This window comes from Scyliorhinus torazame, chromosome 16 (genome assembly GCF_047496885.1).
Source record: "Scyliorhinus torazame isolate Kashiwa2021f chromosome 16, sScyTor2.1, whole genome shotgun sequence".
NCBI lineage: Eukaryota > Metazoa > Chordata > Chondrichthyes > Carcharhiniformes > Scyliorhinidae > Scyliorhinus > Scyliorhinus torazame.
Genome location: NC_092722.1, coordinates 31,599,748 through 31,615,505, shown reverse-complemented (window position 1 = coordinate 31,615,505; position 15,758 = coordinate 31,599,748). Strand labels below are relative to the sequence as shown.

Below are 15,758 nucleotides of genomic sequence, written 5' to 3'. Positions count from 1 at the left end.
AGAGGGTGATGGGCAGTAACAGTGTATAGAGGGTGATGGGGCAGTAACGCAGTGTATAGAGGGTGATGGGCAATAACACAGTGTATAGAGGGTGATGGTACAGTAACACAGTGTATTGAGGGTTATGGGGCAGTAACAGTGTACTGAGGGTTATGGGGCAGTAACACAGTGTATGGAGTGTGATGGGGCAGTAGCACAGTGTATAGAGGGTTAAGGGGCAGTAATGCAGTGTATAGAGGGTGATGGGGCAGTAACACAGCGTATAGAGGGTGATGGGGCAGTAACGCAGTGTATAGAGGGTGATGGGCAGTAACGCAGTGTATTGGGTGTGATGGTGCAGTAACACAGTGTATAGAGGGTGATGGGGCAGTAACACAGTGTATAGAGGGTGATGGGCAGTAACAGTGTATAGAGGGTGATGGTACAGTAACACAGTGTACTGAGGGTGATGGTACAGTAACACAGTGTATTGAGGGTTATGGGGCAGTAACAGTGTATAGAGGGTGATGGGCAGTAACAGTGTATAGAGGGTGATGGTACAGTAACACAGTGTACTGAGGGTGATGGTACAGTAACACAGTGTATAGAGGGTGATGGGGCAGTAACACAAGTGTATAGAGGGTTATGGGGCAGTAACAGTGTATTGAGGGTTATGGGGCAGTAACAGTGTATAGAGGGTGATGGGCAGTAACAGTGTATAGAGGGTGATGGTACAGTAACACAGTGTACTGAGGGTGATGGTACAGTAACACAGTGTATAGAGGGTGATGGGCAGTAACACAGTGTATAGAGGGTGATGGGCAGTAACGCAGTGTATAGAGGGTTATGGGGCAGTAACGCAGTGTATAGAGGGTGATGGGGCAGTAATGCAGTGTATACAGGGTGATGGGCAGTAACACAAGTGTATAGAGGGTTATGGGGCAGTAACGCAGTGTATAGAGGGTGATGGGCAGTAACAGTGTATAGAGGGTGATGGGGCAGTAACGCAGTGTATAGAGGGTGATGGGCAATAACACAGTGTATAGAGGGTGATGGTCCAGTAACACAGTGTATTGAGGGTTATGGGGCAGTAACAGTGTACTGAGGGTGATGGTACAGTAACACAGTGTATAGAGGGTGATGGGGCAGTAACACAAGTGTATAGAGGGTGATGGGGCAGTAACGCAGTGTATACAGGGTGATGGGCAGTAACACAAGTGTATAGAGGGTTATGGGGCAGTAACGCAGTGTATAGAGGGTGATGGGGCAGTAACACAAGTGTATAGAGGGTGATGGGGCAGTAACGCAGTGTATACAGGGTGATGGGCAGTAACACAAGTGTATAGAGGGTTATGGGGCAGTAACGCAGTGTATAGAGGGTGATGGGCAGTAACAGTGTATAGTGGGTGATGGTACAGTAACGCAGTGTATTGAGGGTGATGGGGCAGTAACACAGTGTATAGAGGGTGATGGTACAGTAACACAGTGTATTGAGGGTTATGGGCAGTAACAGTGTATAGAGGGTGATGGTACAGTAACACAGTGTACTGAGGGTGATGGTACAGTAACACAGTGTATAGAGGGTGATGGGGCAGTAACACAAGTGTATAGAGGGTTATGGGGCAGTAACGCAGTGTATAGAGGGTGATGGGGCAGTAACGCAGTGTATACAGGGTGATGGGCAGTAACACAAGTGTATAGAGGGTTATGGGGCAGTAACGCAGTGTATAGAGGGTGATGGGCAGTAACAGTGTATAGAGGGTGATGGGGCAGTAACGCAGTGTATAGAGGGTGATGGGGCAATAACACAGTGTATAGAGGGTGATGGTACAGTAACACAGTGTATTGAGGGTTATGGGGCAGTAACAGTGCACTGAGGGTGAGGAAAAGCAAAGGAAAAAGCTTACAATGTAGCGAGGATTAGTGGGAAGCCAGAGGATTGAGAAGCCTTCAAAAGCAAGTAGAGGATAACGAAAAAACAATAACGGGGAGAAGATAAAATATGAGAGTAAGCTAGCTAGTAATATAAAAGATTGCACAAGTTTTTTTGATATATAAAAGGTAAGAGAGATAAGAATGGACATTGGATCACTGGAAAATGAGGCAGGAGAAGTAGCAATAGGGAACAAAGAAATGGCAGAGGAACTGAATAGGTACTTTTCATCAGTCTTCACAGTGGAAGACACCTGTGGTATACCAGACCTTGAAGAGAGTCAAGGGGCAGTGGTGAGTGAAGTGCCCATCACTAAGGAGAAGGTGCTGGGGAAACTGTGAGGTGCTCTGAAGGTGGATAAATCACCTGTACTGGATGGACTACACACCAGAGTTCTGAAGGAGATATCTGAGGAGATTGTGGAGGCATTGGTGGTGATCTTTCAGAAATCACTGGAGGCAGGGAGGGTCCCAGAGGATTGGAAAATGTAACACCCCTGTTTAAGAAGGGAGGGAGGCAGAAGACAGGAAATTGTAGGCCGGTTAGCCTGACTTCAGTTGTTGGTAAGATTTTAGAGTCTTTCATTAAGGATGAGGTTGCGGGGTACTTAGAAGTGCATGGTAAAATAGCACTGACTCAGCACGGATTCATCAAGGGGAGGTCATACCTGACAAATCTGTTAGAATTCTTTGAAGAGGTAATGAGGAAGTTAGACAAAGGAGAAACCAGTGGATGTGACCTATTTGGATTTCCAGAAGGCCTTTGACAAGGTGCCATAAAGGAGCTGCTAAATAAGACAAGAGTGCATGGTGTTAGGGGCAAGATATTGGCATGGATAGAGGATTGGCTGACTGGTAGAAGGCAGAGAACGGGGATAAAGGGGTCTTTTTCAGGATGGCAGCCAGTGACTAGTGGTGTTCCGCAGGGGTCAGTGTTGGGATCACAGCTGTTCACGATATACATCAATGATCTGGAAGAAAAACTGAGGGCACTATTGCTATGTTTGCAGATGATATGAAGATATGGAGATGGACAGGTTGTGTTGAGGAGGCAGATTGGGCAGGCTGGGAGAATGGGCAAAGAAGTGGCAGATGGAATACAATGTAGAAAAGTGTGAGGTGATGCACTTTGGTAGGAAGAATAGAGGCATGGACTATTTTCTAAATGGAAAAACACTTCGAAAATCTGAAGCACAGAGAGACTTAGGAGTCCTAGTTCAGGATTCTCTTAAGATTAAAATGCAGGTTCAGTTGGCAGTTAGGAAGGCAAATGCAATGTTAGCATTCATATCGAGAGGTCTAGAATACAACAGCAAGGATGTACTGTTGAGGCTGTATAAGTCTCTGATCAGACCCCATTTGGAATAACATTAGCGGTTTTGGACCCCATATCTAAGAAAGGATGTGCTGGCCTTGGAGAGGCGACAGAGAGGTTCACAAGAATGATCCCAGGAATGAAGGTTTTGTCATATGAGGAGTGGTTGAGGATTCTGGGTCTATACTCGATGGAGTTTAGAAGGATGAGGGTGGATCTCATTAAAACTTACAGAATACTGAGAGGCCTAGATACAGTAAACGTGGAGAGGATGTTTCCACTGGTAGGAAAAACTAGAACCCGAGGGCACAGCCTCGGACTGAAGGGATGATCCTTTAAAACAGAGGTGAGGATGAATTTCTCAGCCAGAGGGTGGTGAATCTGTGGAACTCATTGCTGCAGAAGGCTGTGGAGGCCAAGTCACTGAGTGGCTTTAAGAGAAAGATAGATAAGTTCTTGATTACTAAGGGGATCCGAGGTTATGGAGAGAAGGCAGGAGAATGGGGATGAGAAACATATCAGCCATGATTGAATGGCGGAGCAGACTCGATGGACGGAATGGCCTAATTCTACTCCTATGTCTTATGGTCTTAGATGACAGTAATGCAGAGTATTGAGGTTGATTGGGCAGTAATGCATTGTATAGCAGGTGATGGGGCAATAAAGCTGAGTACTGAGGGTGATGGGGCAGTAAAGCTGAGTACTGAGGGTGTTGGGTTGTAATGCAGTGTACTGGGAGTGTTGAAGTAGTAACACACTGCACTGGAGGTGTTGGGGTAGAAATGCAGTGTACTGGGGGTGTTGGGATAGTAATGCAGTGTACTGGGGGTGTTGGGATAGTAATGCAGTGCACTGGGGTGTTGGGTTGTAATGCAGTGTACTGGGGGTGTTGAAGTAGTAACGCAGTGCACTGGAGGTGTTGGGATAGTAATGCAGTGTATGGGAGTTGTGGTAGTGATGATTTGTACTGGGGGTGTTGAAGTAGTAATGTAGTGTACTGGAGTGTTGGGGCAGTAATGTAGTGTACGGAGGGTATCTGGATAGTAATGTACTGAGGGTGTTGAATTAGTAATACAGTGTACTGGGGGTACTGGGATAGTGATCCATTATATGGATAGTGATCCATTATATGGATAGTGATGGGGCAGTAACACAGTATACTGAAGACGTTGGGGTAGTAATGCAGTGTACTGGGAGTGTTGGGGTAGTAATGCAATGTGCTGGGAGTGTTGGGATAGTAATGCAGTGTACTGAGGGTGTTGGTGTAGGAATGCAGAGTACTGAGGGTGCTGGGGTAGCGATGCAGTGTACTGGGGGTGTTGGGGGTGTTGATGCATTATATGGATAGTGATGGGGCAGCAACACACAGTACTGAGGGTGATGGGGTAGCGATGCAATGTACTAGGGTAGTAATGCAGTGTATAGAGGGTGTTGGGGTAGTGATGCAGTGTACTGGGGGTGTTGGGGGTGTTGATGCATTATATGGATAGTGATGGGGCAGCAACACACAGTACTGAGGGTGATGGGGTAGCATTGCAGTGAAGGGGCTGGTTTAGCACAGTGGTCTAAACAGCTGGCTTGTAATGCAGAATGCCAGCAGCACGGGTTCAATTCCCGTATTGGCCTCCCCGAACAGGCGCCGGAATGTGGTGATTAGGGGCTTTTCACAGTAACTTCATTGACGCCTACTTGTGACAATAAGCAATTATTATGGGTACGAGTCTGGGGGCGCTGGCAACGGCGCCGCTGCCGCTCCCTCCAAGGAGGTATAGCACGAGCCCGGTGGTGGTGGCTGCCCTCAAAATTTGGGGACAGTGGAGGCGGCACAGCGGGGGGGGGGGGGGGGGAGTTGGGGCCTCGGCGTGGACCCCAGTACGGGGGAACCACCGGTTCGCCCCAGGAAGAACAAGTGGAGGGTTTTCGAGGTGGCACAGAGCAGGGATACCAAAGTTGGGGGACCTGTTTGTGGACGGGACGTTCGCGAGCCTGGGTGAACTGGAGGAGAAGTACGGGCTCCCCCCGGGGAACACCTTCAGGTACTTACAGGTAAGGGCGTTTGCCAGACAGCAGGTGGTGGCAGAGGAGCCAGGAGTGCAGGAGGCGAAAGAGGCCGGTATTCTGGCCTTTGCGTCCCTGGTAGCCCGGCGAAGGATTTTTCTTCAGTGGAAAGATGCGAGGCCCCCAAGCGTGGAATTCTGGATCTGTGATATGGCAGGGTTCATTAAATTGGAGAGGGTGAAATTCGCCTTGAGAGGGTCGGTACAAGGGTTCTTTAGGCGGTGGCAACCATTCTTAGACTTTCTGGCAGAACGATAGACATTGGTCAATGGCAGCAGCAGCTCGGGGGAGGGGGGTTACTTTATTACTGTTTTTGTTATTTACACTGAAGGGTCTGAGGGGGTGTATATACTCGTTGTCTTAAGTCGGGGTGTTAATGTTAATTTATTATTTATGTACAGGGATGGGGGGTTGCCTTTCTAGATTGTTCTTTGTACTTAACCCTGTTGGGTTCTTTTTTTTCTCATTTTGTTATTGATATTTTATGAAAACCTTGAATAAAAATTATTATTTTTAAAAAGCCGCAATTATTACTGGGAGTGTTGGGGTAGTAATGCAGTGTACTGAGGGTGTTGGGGTAGTAATGCAGTGTACTGGAGGTGTTGCGGTAGTGATGCAGTGTACTGAGAGTGTTGGGGTGGTAATGCAGTGTACTGGGGGTGTTGGGGTAGTAATGCAGTGTACTGGGGGTGTTGGGTAGTAATGCAGTGTACTGGGGGTGTTGGGGTAGTAATGCAGTGTACTGAGGGTGTTGGGGTAATAACGCAATGTATTGAGGATGATGGGGCAGTAATGTAGTGATGGGCGGCAAGGTAGCACAATGGCTAGCACTGCACCAGGGTCCCGGGTTCGATTTCCGCTTGGGTAACTGTCTATGCAGTGTCTGCACGTTCTCCCCGTGACCGTATGGGTTTCCTCCGGGTGCTCCTATTTCCTCCCCAAAACCCCGAAAGACGTGCTGTTAGGTAATTTGGACATTCTGAATTCTCCCTCCGTGTACCCGAACAGGCGCCGGAATATGGCGACTAGGGGCTTTTCACAGTAACTTCATTAACCTACTTGTGACGCTAATAAATATTATTATTAGATTATTAACTGGGGTGTTGAGGCAGTAATGCAGTGTATAGAAAGTGATGGGGCAGTAATGCTGTGTGTTGAGAGTGATGGCGCAGTAATGCTGTGTATAGAGGGTGATGGGGCAGTAACTGTGGTGATATGCATCACTGTAAATACACAAGGGGTTAATGTAAATACACGACGACTAAGTAAACACTAGAGGGAGCACCAGAGACGTCATGACATACAGACATACAGCTAATGAACACATAGGACACGACCAATGGGCAGTCAAGACACCCAGAGGTGACACTACCACAAGGGGGCATTACACAACCCATATTTAAGGACAGGGCACACATGCTCTGTCTATTTCCACAGGTGACACTTAGAGAGTAGGACAGGGGCAGATCAGAAGCATCACACCCACCACGCGGCTTAGAGCAAACTGGTTAGTTAGACTGAGTTACTATAGCAAGATTAGCAGGAGAGTCAAACTCATAGAGAACTGTGCTAATGGTTCAATAAATCACATTGAACTTCCTTCAAAGTCTGGAGTATCTTTTGGTCAGAGCTGCATCGAGTTGCAGCCTGTGTTATCCCAGAGTACATAACACAACAGTAACGTAGTGTATAGAGGGTGATGAGGCAGTAATGCAGTGTATAGAGGGTGATGGGGCAGTAATGCAGTGTATAGAGGGTGATGGGGCAGTAACGCTGTGTATAAGGGTGATGGGACAGTAACGCGGTGTATAGAGGTTGATGGGGCAGTAACGCAGTGTATAGAGAGTGATGGGACAGTACCGCTGTGTATAGAGGGTGATGGGGCAGTAATGCAGTGTATAGAGGGTGATGGGGCAGTAACGCAGTGTATAGAGGGTGATGGGGCAGTAATGCAGTGTATAGAGGGTGATGGGGCAGTAACGGAGTGTATAGAGGGTGATAGGGCAGTAACGCAGTGTATAGAGGGTGATGGGGCAGTAGCGCTGTGTAGAGGGTGATGGGACAGTAATGCAGTGTATAGAGAATGATGGGGCAGTAATGCAGTGTATAGAGGGTGATGGGGCAGTAACGCAGTGTATAGAGGGTGATGGGGCAGTAGTGCAGTGTGTTGAGTGTCATGATATTCAAACACACACATCATGATGGACACACTAACAGGCAAATCAGAGTACACAACACCACAACCAATCACAGACAAGAACACCAACCACATAAAAAGCACGAGCACGACACCTGGAGGTCAGTAGGTCTGGGGAGAAGGAAGCATGAAAGAGCTGTTGAAACACCACAAGCAGGGAGCCCCCCACGTGCAGAGTGCAAAGACCAAGTTGTAAATAGTGAGTTTAAATAAACAAGTGTTGTACCATATGCAACTGTGTTGGCTCTTCTGTGTGTTAGAACACCCAACACCACATGGTACAGGAGTGGATCGATACCTGCCTACCAACCTGCCATTCTGGACATGGACCACACCGGCAAACCGCAGCCGATGCAAGTCACGGGGAACCTAGGCACCAACTGGAAGCTCTACAGGCAGCGATTTGACCTGTACATCCGTGCCACCGAAAAACAGAATGTCTCGGATGATTCGAAGATTGCAATGCTCCTCTTCTACGCAGGCCCCCACCCAAATGATGTCTTTAATTCACTGGTGTTCGAGGAAGGCGAAAACCAGGCCAAATATGACACGGTCATCCTCAAAATGGACCAGCACTTTCAAACTGAAGTAAACGAAACTTTCGAAAGATACATCTTTCAGCAACGCCTGCAAGGTAAGGAGGAGCTTTTTCAACCCTTTTTGACGCACCTCCGGATTCTAGCGCAGTCCTGCGGTTACGGCACCACCACAGAGTCCATGATCAGGGACCAGATTGTTTTTGGCGTTGCCTCCAGTGGCCTACGCCAGCAGCTTCTTAAAATAAAGAGCCTCACCTTAGCGTCTGCTGTGGAAGCCTGTGTCCTCCATGAAAATGCGACCTGCCGTTTTGCCCGATTCCAGGCGTCCGAGTTGGCACGGAGGGGGTCCCCAGCCGTCGAATCGGCAAGCCAGGCCGCCCACGACGTTGAACGCATCCAGGCCGTCGATTTCTTCCCGCCCCACGGCCCGGACGACAGCGGCCGCTTCCCGCGCTTTTCGCGGTCTCCCGCGCAGGTGCGCGCCAAGAATAACGGCCACAACGAGGGACGCACTGCGCAGGCGCGCCCACCGCAAGATCGCACTGCGCATGCGCAGTGGCGCAACGAACGCCGTGACGTCATGACGTGCAGCAAGTGTGGAGGTCTACACTTAAAAGGGCAATGTCCTGCAAAATACCAACAGTGCAACAGATGTGCCATGATAGGCCACTACGCAGCCCGCTGTCGTGCGGCTCAACCCATGGATCCGGCGCATCCTCGACAACCTCGCACACGAGTCAGGACCGTCCAGCCCACGCATCAAGACTTCCAGTTAAGTGATGCAGATGACCAGGATGACTTCAGAGTTGCCGTCATTGATGTCAACAAGGTCAATGCCATCAATCCAGACGATGAGTGGTGTGCCACCCTGACGGTCAACCGATCGCGCGTCGCCTTCCGTCTGGACACCGGCGCATCCGCCAACCTGATTGCTTACTCTGCAGTCCAGGCCATGAAGGTCAAACCACTCATCACACCATCCCGGCTTAAGATGGTTGACTATAACGGGAACGTTATCCCGTCCGTAGGATCTTGCCAGCTACAGGTGACTCACAAGGGGTACACGGCCACACTCCCCTTCGAAGTTGTGGGCTCATCAAAGGACTCGTTACTGGGCGCACAAGCGTGTAAGGTCCTTCACCTGGTACAGCGCATCATGTCTCTCTCTCCAGATGAGATATCCGACTTCCCGGATGCTGAGTTCCACGCGAATCTCCATTCCCTCCTCGCTCACAACCAGGAGGTTTTTGAAGGCATGGGGACATTGCCACACACGTACAAGATTCGACTCAGACCGGACGCCATCCCTGTCGTTCACGCACCTCGCAGGGTTCCTGCGCCTCTCAAAGACCGCCTCAAGGCACAACTGCAGATTCTTCAGGACCAAGGGGTCCTATCCAAGGTCACGGAGCCCACGCCATGGGTCAGCTCCATGGTCTGTGTAAAGAAGCCCTCTGGCGAGCTCCGTATATGTATAGATCCAAAAGATCTGAACAACAACATCATGCGGGAACACTATCCCATCCCAAAACGAGAAGACCTCACCAGCGAGATGGCGCGAGCCAACATATTCACTAAATTGGATGCGTCCAAAGGATTCTGGCAGATCCAACTGGACCCGGCCAGCCGAAGACTATGCACATTCAACACCCCTTTTGGCAGATTCTGCTACAACCGGATGCCATTCGGCATCATTTCGGCATCTGAAGTATTCCACCGCATTATGGAGCAGATGATGGAAGGCATCGAAGGGGTACGTGTATATGTGGACGATATCATCATTTGGTCCACCACTCCGCAGGAACACATGCATCGTCTTCGACGTGTCTTCACCCGCATACGGCAAAATGGCCTGCGTCTCAACCGTGCGAAGTGTGCTTTCGGCCAGACGGAGCTGAAATTCCTCGGGGACCACATCTCAAGGTCCGGGGTCCGTCCCGATGCAGACAAGGTTAGCGCCATCACAGCCATGCCACGACCGACTGACAAGAAGGCTGTCTTAAGATTCCTGGGCATGGTCAACTTCCTTGGGAAGTTCATTCCCAACCTGGCTTCTCATACAACAAACATGCGCCATCTCGTAAAAAAATCGACGGAATTCAACTGGCACCAGTCGCATCAGCAGGAATGGGAGGAGCTCAAGCACAAACTGGTCACGGCACCAGTGCTGGCCTTCTTTGACGCGACTCGCCCTACAAAGATCTCAACAGACGCCAGCCAATCTGGTATTGGAGCGGTACTCCTGCAAAAAGACAGCACGTCATCATGGGCCCCGGTTGCGTATGCCTCACGAGCCATGACCCCTACCGAACAGCGCTACGCGCAAATCGAAAAAGAATGCCTGGGCTTGTTAACTGGACTGGACAAGTTCCACGACTATGTGTATGGCCTGCCACGATTCACGGTCGAAACTGACCACCGCCCCCTGGTCAACATCATTAACAAAGACCTGAACGACATGACTCCTCGCCTCCAGCGCATCTTACTCAAACTCAGGAGGTACGATTTTGAACTGATCTACACTCCGGGGAAGGAACTCATAGTGGCGGACACTCTTTCCCGAGCAGTGAGCACACCACCAGATGCGGAGGGGTTCGTGCGTCAAATTGAGGCACACGTGACTCTGACAGCAGCAAATATGCCAGCTGATGATCCTTGTCTGGCCCACATACGCGCAGAGACGGCGACTGACCCTCTGCTGCAGCGAGTGATGCGCCACATGACGGAAGGGTGGCTAAAAGGGCAGTGCCCCCAGTTTTACAATGTGCGAGATGATCTCACCAATATAGACGGGGTCCTTATGAAATCGCATAGGATCGTCATTCCACACAGTGTGCGCCAGATGATTCTTCGTCAACTACACGAAGGCCACTTGGGTGTCGAAAAATGCAGACGAAGGGCCCGGGCGGCGGTATATTGGCCGGGTATTAATGAAGACATAGCCAACATGGTGCTCAACTGCACAACCTGTCAGAGGTTTCAGCCGGCGCAACCTCCGGAAACACTTCTACCACACGAGATGGTGACGTCCCCCTGGGCGAAGGTGGGTGTTGACCTATTTCACGCGCTCGGCAGAGATTACATTGTTATTATAGACTACTTCTCAAACTACCCGGAAGTCATGCCTCTCCATGATCTGACGTCGTCCGCAGTCATTGGGGCCTGCAAGGAAACGTTTGCTCGCCATGGCATTCCAAGGACTGTCATGTCAGACAATGGACCTTGTTTTGCCAGCCGTGAATGGTCGTCCTTTGCCGCAGCATATGGTTTCACTCATGTGACATCCAGCCCTCTGCATCCACAATCGAACGGGAAGGCTGAAAAGGGTGTCCACATCGCAAAGCGGCTCCTGTGCAAGGCGGCTGATGCCGGATCGGACTTTAACCTTGCCTTGCTGGCCTATCGATCGGCCCCGTTATCCACGGGCCTCTCGCCAGCGCAGCTACTAATGGGTCGCTCCCTCAGGACGACGGTACCTTCCGTCCTGGCACCGACAACAGACCATGAGGCGGTTCTTCGGGACATGCAACTGCAGCGTGATCGCCAGAAAGGTCGGTACGACACACGAGCGACGGACCTGCCCCCCCTGTCCTCCGGAGACAAAGTACGCGTCCATCAACCGTATGGTGGCTGGTCAGCACCGGCCGAAGTCCTCCGACAAGTGGCTCCCCGCTCGTTCCTGGTTCGCATGCCGGATGGTTCCGTGCGTCGCCGCAATCGGCGCGCCCTTCGCCGACTTCCACGTTCACAGCCACACAACACGCCAGATCCTCAACAGGCTTCCGAGGATGACTTTGTGGAGCTGCCGCACATCACGCCCTTTCCATCGCCACCCATGGCCATGCCTGCACAGCAGCCGGTGGTTCTTGATCCACCCTTAAGGCGGTCAACCCGAATTCGTCGCAAACCCATTAGAATGGACTTATAATACAGTTCATATGTTTCATAAGTTGGACAATTTTACATGATAACCTGTTGTTGTTTATCGTTCCAGATGTCGTCTGACTGGACAACTGTTCAAAATTTTTTTTCTTCTTCTCTCGTTCGCATTTCTGTTATGTTATGGTACAACTGGATTCATGTGACGCACTCGACATCGCCCCATGTACATAGTTCCGTCATAGACACATGCTGCACACGACACACACACACTCTTAGATGCACTCACGTCACGATCATATTTATTACCACGTAGGCACATATCTTTGTAAAAAGGGGGGATGTCATGATATTCAAACACACACATCATGATGGACACACTAACAGGCAAATCAGAGTACACAACACCACAACCAATCACAGACAAGAACACCAACCACATAAAAAGCACGAGCACGACACCTGGAGGTCAGTAGGTCTGGGGAGAAGGAAGCATGAAAGAGCTGTTGAAACACCACAAGCAGGGAGCCCCCCACGTGCAGAGTGCAAAGACCAAGTTGTAAATAGTGAGTTTAAATAAACAAGTGTTGTACCATATGCAACTGTGTTGGCTCTTCTGTGTGTTAGAACACCCAACACCACATTGAGGATGTCACAGTTTATTACCAAAGCAATAAACCAGAGTATTGAAACAGTAACATTGTAATTGGGCAGATGCAGAGGGCGCAATTCTCCCCAAAAATCTCCAAGTGTTGTCGCAAGCGGGAATTGCCGCGTGTTTCCCGATGCTTGGCCCAGCGAAGCCGGCAACACAATTCAACATTAATTGGTCCATTTAAGGAGGCCTCACGGGCACTTAAACTGCACTTGCTCAGCCAACCCAGCCAGCTCGCAATAATGGTGCCGAGGAGATCGGCCCCATGATTCAGGGGCCCTGACCTGGGGAGACTCCTGGACGTGGTGGAGACCAGGAGGGATGACCTGTTCCCCCGAGGGTCCTGGAGGGTGAGCTGCCTGGGATGAGGTGGCTCATCTAACACCTGTTAGTTCCAACAGTGTGACCAAGAGGGCTGGGCAGCAGCACAAGTAAGTAGATCCCCCCCCCCACCTCCCCCGCACCGCTGCCCCCCCAACCACCACCCCCCACCCCCCCCCCCATGGGAGCATCCACCCGCCAACTCTGCAAGTGAGATGTCCCGCTCTCAGATGGGCATGGCCGAGGCACTGCGGAGCTTGTCCCAATCGCAGGTGGACATGGCTGAGGCACTGCACAGCATGTCCCAGTCACTGAAGAGCATTTGATTTGATTTGATTTATTATTGTCACATGTATTAGTATACAGTGAAAAGTATTGGGTGCAATTCTCCCATCGGGAGACTAAGTCCCGGCGCCGGAGTGGCGTCGGAGGCCGCTCCCAGCCCCCTATTCTCCTGTCCCCGGGGGGAGGCTTGGAGCGGCGGCGCGTCATTTACGTGCGCCGGGCCTTGCCGCCACGTAAAAGCGGCGCCGCGTAAATGACGTCATCCACGCATGCACAGGTTGACCGGCGCCAACCCACGCATGCGCGGTTGCTGCCCTCCCCGCGGCCGCCCCGCAAGAAGATGTCGGATGGATCTTGCGGGGCGGCGGAGGAAAAGAGGTCCTCCTTCAGAGAGGCCGGCCCGCCGATTGGTGGGCACCAATCGCAGGCCAGACCCATTTTGAGTCCCCCCCCGGTGCAGGAACCCCCCCCCACCCCCAAATAGGCCACCCCCCCCCAGCTTTCCCGCGCTGTTCCCGCCGGCAGCGACGAGGTGAGGATGGCGCCGGTGGGAACCTGTCGTGTTGGGCAGGCTGCTCGGCCCATCCGGGCCGGAGAATCGCCGCTCGCCCGTTACAAACGGCGAGCGGCGATTCTCCGAGCGGCCAGCCGTGATTCTCGCCGCGCCGGTTTGGGGGGGTGGGAGAATCGCGTGTGGGTGCTGGGGTGGCGTGGCGGGACTCGATCGGCACCCCGGCGATTCTCCCACCTGGCGTTGGGGGGGGGGGGGGGGGAGGAGAGAATTTCGCCCATTGTTTCTTGCATGCTGTACAAACAATGCATACCGTACATAGGGAAGGAAGGAGAGACTGCAGAATATAATGTTACAGTTATAGCAAAGTGTAGAGAAAAGATCAACTTAATACGAGGTAGGTCCATTCAAATGTCTGATGGCAGTAGGGAAGAAGCTGTTCTTGAGTCGGTTGGTACGTGACCTCAAACTTTGGTATCTTTTTCCTGACGGAAGAAGGTGGAAGAGAGTGGTATCTTTTTCCTGACAGAAGAAGGTGGAAGAGAGTATGTCTGGGGTTCATGGGGTCCTTAATTATGCTGGCTGCCTTTCTGAGGCAGCGGGAATTATAGGCAGAGTCAATGGATGGGAGGCTGGTTTGCGTGACGGATTGAGCAACATTCACATTTGTAGTTTCCTGCGGTCTCGGGCAGAGCAGGCTCCATACCAAGCTGTGATACAACCAGAAAGAATGCTTTCTATGGTGCATCTGTAGAAGTTGGTGAGGGTCGTAGCTGACATGCCAAATTTCCTTAGTCTTCTGAGAAAGTAGCCGTTGATGGGCTTTCTTAACTATAGTGTCGGCATGGGGGGGGGGGATCAGGACAGGCTGTTGGTGATCTGTACACCTAAAAACCTGAAGCTCTCAACCCTTTCTACTTCGTTCCCATTGATGTAGACAGGGGCATGTTCTCCACTACGCTTCCTGAAGTCGATGACAATCTCCTTTGTTTTGTTGACATTGAGGGAGAGATTATTGTTGTCGCACCAGTTCACCAGATTCTCTATCTCATTCCTGTACTCTGTCCCGTCATTGTTTGAAATCCGACCCACTACGGTGGTGTCATCAGCAAATTTGAAAATCGAGTTGGAGGGGAATTTGGCCACACAGTCATAAGTGTACAAGGAGTATAGTAGGGGGCTGAGGACACGGCCTTGTGAGGCACCGGTGTTGAGGATGATCGTGGAGGAGGTGTTGTTGCCTATCTTTACTGATTGTGGCCTGTGGGTTAGAAAGTTCAGGATCCAGTCGCAGAGGGAGGAGCCAAGGCCAAGGCCACGGAGTTTGGAGATGAGTTTCATAGGAATGATGGTGTTGAAGGCTGAGCTGTAGTCGATAAATAGGAGTCTGACTGAGGCACGATCAATTTGACTAAAGATGAAAGTTGAATCCAAACTGAGGCTTTATTGCTATCAGATGTGTGGCCTCCCATAGCAGCTGGCGAAATGGCTGCGAGCAGGAGGACACGCATATTTATACCCCGCCTCCTGGGCGGAGCCAGCAGGCAGGGGCCACAGGCGAACCTGTAGTGCAGGTTCTACCGTACATCCTCTAATATAGGTACAACAGTGGTTTACCACATTCACACCCTGTCAAAATTGAGTCCGGCGGGGGTGATGGATAACTATATACAATAATGATTTTAATATTTACAAAGCAAAACAAATGTCCTTTGATATCCAGTGGACTGGTCAGAGGTTCAGCCGGTCCAGGGCCTTGATGGTCCTTTGGGAGCGACGAAGTGGTGACGGCGATGTTGGTGCTGACCTGGTCGAAGGTGACTCCGGGAGTGTGCCGAAATCCTCTTTATCGTTGTGAGCGATTGGGGAGGGGAGGATGGTGCGGGGGTGGAACCTGCTGGTGCCAGGTCCCTGAGGGAGACAGTATCTTGGCGGCCGTCGGGGAATGCCACGTAGGCGTACTGGGGGCTTGCGTGGAGCAAGTGTACCTTCTCCACTAACGGGTCCGCCTTGTGGAGTCGGACATGTTTACGGAGAAGCACGGTTCCCGGAGCTGTGAGCCAAGTCGGGAGCGACACCCCGTATGT

At 51.1% G+C, this 15,758-nt stretch overlaps 1 protein-coding gene and 1 long non-coding RNA gene across 6 annotated transcripts in view; one reads left to right on the top strand and one right to left on the bottom strand.

Annotated features, from left to right (window-relative positions):
* The window catches only part of LOC140392662 (pleckstrin homology domain-containing family G member 5-like), a 337,052-nt gene that overhangs the window by 177,898 nt on the left and 143,396 nt on the right, over positions 1-15,758 (bottom strand). The window lies entirely within an intron of this gene.
* The window catches only part of LOC140392664 (uncharacterized), a 70,654-nt gene that overhangs the window by 5,515 nt on the left and 49,381 nt on the right, over positions 1-15,758 (top strand). The gene's annotated exons all lie outside the window — the stretch shown is intronic.